This window comes from Conger conger, chromosome 16 (assembly GCF_963514075.1).
Source record: "Conger conger chromosome 16, fConCon1.1, whole genome shotgun sequence".
NCBI classification, from domain to species: domain Eukaryota; kingdom Metazoa; phylum Chordata; class Actinopteri; order Anguilliformes; family Congridae; genus Conger; species Conger conger.
The window spans coordinates 1,217,271-1,222,270 of NC_083775.1; the positions used below are offsets into that span (position 1 = coordinate 1,217,271).

Below are 5,000 nucleotides of genomic sequence, written 5' to 3' on the forward strand. Positions count from 1 at the left end.
CAAACAAACAGTTGAAATAAAACAATTATTATGTGGTTAAAGTGCTTTTAGGTTTAGTCCACATTGGGTGAACACTGTCCCCCCTATTTCAGAGGACAAAAAGTAATTGGACAATTGGCTGCTCAAATGTTTCTTGGTCAGGTGTGTTAGGTTTCATCATTAGTTCATGCATAGTTTATTCTAAGAGTGCCATCTGCATAGCTGTCTCTCAAAAGGTTGAAAAGAGACAGCCAAAAAATGATGTGTGTCAAAATCTACTGTTTGCTACATTGTTAAGAAGCAAGAATGCACTGCTGGGCAATGGGAATGACCTGGCAGTGTGTGAATGTGAGTGTGTGTGTGTGTGTGTGTGTCTGTGTGTGTGTGTGTGTGTGTGAGAGATGCATCTGACCACAGAAAACCAATGTAGTCGATGACAGAAGAAGAATCCTCGGAATGGTGAAGATAATCCATTTGTAAATGTTCAACTGATCAAGAACAATCCAGGATGTAGGTGTATGATTTACAGGATGTAGGTGTAGATCAGGATGTTGGTGCATGATTTACAGTATGTAGGTGTATGATTTACAGTATGTTGGTGTATGATTTACAGGATGTAGGTGTAGATCAGGATGTTGGTGTTTGATTTACAGAGTGCAGGTGTAGATCAGGATGTAGGTGTATGATTTACAGGATGTAGGTGTAGATCAGGATGTTGGTGTATGATTTACAGGATGTAGGTGTAGATCAGGATGTTGGTGTATGATTTACAGGATGTAGGTGTAGATCAGGATGTTGGTGTATGATTTACAGGATGTAGGTGCAGATCAGGATGTTGGTGTATAATTTACAGGATGTAGGTGTATGATTTACAGGATGTAGGTGTATGATTTACAGGATGTAGGTGTATGATTTACAGGATGTAGGTGTAGATCATTTAGAGACGACTACAGCAGCACAGTCTCAGAGGGCTCACCACAGGATGCAGACTCCTGGCGAGTCATACATTAGACACCTGTAGAGTTCTGGGACAAAGTGTTATGGACAGATGAGACAAAGGTTAAGAGGGTACCAGAGGGAGGAGGAAAGAGCAATGTGTGGAGGCTAAAAGCAACTACCCCCACATCAGAGAAATATGATGGTGGGGGTGTTATAGTATGGTCATGTATGACTGCCACCGGAACTGGCTCACTTGTGTTCATTGATGATGTCACTGCTGATAGCAGCAGCAGGATGAATGCCGAAGTATGCAGAAACATCTGCTCAGATCCACGCATCAAAACTGATTTGATGACACATCATGATGCAGTCGGACAATGATCCAAAACATACAGCCACAGAAACCAAGGAGATTTTTTTTCAGGCCAAAAAGTGGAATGATCTCGACTGGCCCATCAAATTGAGCATGGATTTCAGTTGCTGAAGACCAGTCTGAAGGCAGATAGACCCCAAACCCAGCAGGAGCTGCAGAGGGCTGCAGTGCAGGTCTGGCAGAGCAGAGGTAGATAGGGTAGATACCCAGACTCTGGTGATGTTCATGTGATGTCTAGGCAGTCAGTGATTGCATGATTGCAAAGGACTTGAATAGAAATATTGAATATGATGACTTTATTTTTCTTTGTGTTCATTTGTCCAATTATTTCTGGACCCCTAAAATTGTGGGGACTGTGTATAAAAAGGACTGTAATTCCTACCTGGTTCATCAAATATGGATTTAAAACCTTAAACTGAATCTTAAATTTAACCACATACTGGTTGTTTTCTGTTAACTGTTTGTTTGCAGGAGTACACAGCAAAAACAACAAAAGTATCACTGTCCAAATACTTACAGGCTGCACTGTATATGCTGGGCGGCCTGTAGAGTAGTGGTTAAGGTAAATGACTGGGACACACAAGGTTGGTGGTTCTAATCCCGGTGTAGCCACAATAAGATCCGCACAGCCATTGGGCCCTTGAGCAAGGCCCTTAACCCTGCATTGCTCCAGGGGAGGATTGTCTCCTGCTTAGTCTAATCAACTGTACTTCGCTCTGGATAAGAGCGTCTGCCAAATGCCAATAATGAAGCCCGTCTGGTGTACAAACCAAGCTATGACCAGCTTGGAATTACCAGCTGCCAGCTGTTTCAAAACATAGCATGACCTGGTCAACCCATGTTGAGTATGGAGATTGTCTAACTGGTCAACCAGCTGCCAGCTGTTTCAAAACCTAGCTTGAGCTGTTTCTTTTCAGCAGGGCCTCACTCTGAGAGAGAGATTACCCAATCAGGGACCTGGGTTCATAAACTACAGCGCTCAACCTGACAGAGAAACCTCAGCAATAAGCCAATCAGGGACCTGGGTTCATAATATGGTGGAAGGGCACCAAGGGTTTGTCTCTAAAGCAATTATCTGCAGTTTACCTTGTCTACTGTCTCTCCCAAATCAAATGCTGGAGTATCCGCCATGATCTCGGTCTCTGACTGCCGCAATACCCCACCTTGTCTCTGTGACTTGGTATTGCACAAGCATGGCATGTTTTCGAGTCATTCTCATTTCTAATTTCAGACTTCCTTCTGCATTTCTCTGCACAGTTCCAGCTATGTGTGATTCCCACGCCGCCGTGCTGATGGGAAAAGGGCCGGTGTGGGAGCAGGTGCAGAGGTAACTCACACACCTGCTGTTCACATGAAGGAGAGCCCAGTGTACTATTAGAGCATTGTTTCACAAAATGGTGCACATCCCATTTGTTTTGTATTGTGTGTTTATTGTGGCTGTCTCCATGGAAACGGAACGTCTGTCGGGACAGCCAATGAAACGGCGTGCAGCGTATGGCGGGAGGGGCCCTGACTCTGCTCTGTTTCTCCCCCGGAAGTGGCGGAGAAATGCATCAGTTCCCTCTACATTTATGGCATTTGGCAGACTAAGCAGGACACAGTCCTCCCCTGGAGCAATGCAGGGTTAAGGGCCTTGCTCAAGGGCCCAACGGCTGTGCAGATCTTATTGTGGCTACACCGGGGATCGAACCAATGACCTTGCGGGTCCCAGTCATGTACCTTAATCACTACTCTACCGGCCACCCCTGAGGGAAGGGGAATCTGTTCCCTGTTTCGCCGTCAAACCTTTTTACCCTCTCTGCCCTGTCCCTCGTGGCCTGTGTTCTCCAGACTTCCTAATTTTCCTGTTTCTGCATAGCAAGGGGCTACAATAGCCCCCAGGGACTGGTTCCCTAATGCATCTACCTCACGGCTGCTTACAGTAATTGTACAGAAGCTCTGGTTGTGTTTTTGTGTTTCCTGTGGGTGTTACGAGCGAAACTGAAAGGTCCTTAACGGCCGTTATGCCTCTGTGTTCACAGTGAGCTGTTTGGGAGATGCTCATGTGCAGCGCATCACTGTGCAAAAGCGCTACAGAACGATCACAGGCACCGTCAGGTTCAACAGCAGTCAGGCCTGTGCTCATCTGGCAATAACTTCTCCCAATGACCACATGCACTGTGCGCTAGCAGGGTTAGCTCAGGACATGTCGATGGTGAGGAGCACCATTAGCAGTTATTTTGCTGCACACAGCGAGCATTGCTGGACACCCGCTATTGTAATCATACAATTTTAATCACACCGCTACGTAACTCATCACTAGCAGTTGTTTATGGGGAAATTGCGCATGCAGCTGTCGTGAAATACTGTACACGATCCATATACAAACTTCTGTGCACAATTGCATGATAAAAATAATATTTTTTGTGCTTTTAATGTTTTTTTTTTTTTTAACTATGTTCATTGAATTTCCACTGGCCTTCTTCCTATTTCGGCCTTGAATGTGTTCTTTTGTTCTGGACTGAGGTCTTTGAAACTGCAGCCCGACTTCTTACGTAACCTCGGGAATCACAGGGGAAGTGACTAGCTGCACATACAAAACAAAGAGCGAAGAGCAGAGAGCGAAGAGCAGAGAGACAGAGAGAGAAGAGCAGAGAGACAGAGAGCAGAGAGACAGAGAGCAGAGAGCAGAGATGGCCCTAGCACTTGGGTTGCTGTGGTCCCAAATTGAAAAACCCCACATAAGTAAAGTTGAACTGTGCGGCCCCGGCCTTAAGCACCTGCAGACAGTGTCCTGAGATGGACACTGCTTCATGCTTCACGCTTCATGCTGAGTTCTGAACCAGCGCCTGATCTACACCCTGCCCAAGATTACATCACAGAGCATCACATCGCTGTGAACTGAAGTATAAAGACCAAGGAAACGCATATATGAGGGTGTGAATAGTCTATGAGGCCTCGCTGGTATCTGATTGCTGATTGTGTTTTTATATGATATGGTGCAAGGGAAATCTAAACTCTAGGGACTAGGTAGGGTGGGTTCAGAATGTACACAAGTTTGTACAAGCATGGCACAGCCAACCAAATGCTTTCCTGGGTTTTCTCTGCCTTGGAAACGGACCTTGCATCATGGAGCAGTGGGGCGGGGGGTGGGGGGATCGTAGGCCAGGGGGCGAACCTTTGATTTCTGGTTGTACCAATCAAAAATGAGGTGTGCCTAGGACACCCGGTGCCACCACCCATCCCCCCGTGATCCCACGCGATAGCACACTGAGTTACTGAGTGACTGTGCAATGCACCGCATCACCGTCGTTACTGAGAGCGCCCAAACCCGTCACAGCTTCGCTCTGCCACTGGGGCTACAGTCCACACCATCCCACCAACTATGTGACTGCGTAATCGCCTCTGTCAGGCCCCAGTGAGTGTAAGAATCCAGAATGATAATGTATACAAACATGGTTTAATAATGTGATACTGATTTTTTTTTTTAAACTATAATAACTGGGCAGCCCATATGCGTACGTCCCATTTGCTGTCCCTTTAAGACTCCCTCTCTGTGCTCCCCTGCGTGTTTACCCGGCTCGGACCGCTACTTCCTGTAATAAGACGGCGAGAACAGAAGGATGTGTTACCACAGGCAGTTGCTGAGTGACAGCGCGCACCGAAGAAAAGTAAAACAGGAAATGGAACCGCTGACTCCCCTCGCAGGTCGCTATGCTATCACTTCGGA

The 5,000-nt window shown here is 46.4% G+C and overlaps 1 protein-coding gene across 1 annotated transcript in view; it reads right to left on the bottom strand.

Annotated features, from left to right (window-relative positions):
• LOC133114884 (ABI gene family member 3-like) overlaps window positions 1-5,000 on the bottom strand; it is a 19,712-nt gene that overhangs the window by 13,875 nt on the left and 837 nt on the right. The gene's annotated exons all lie outside the window — the stretch shown is intronic.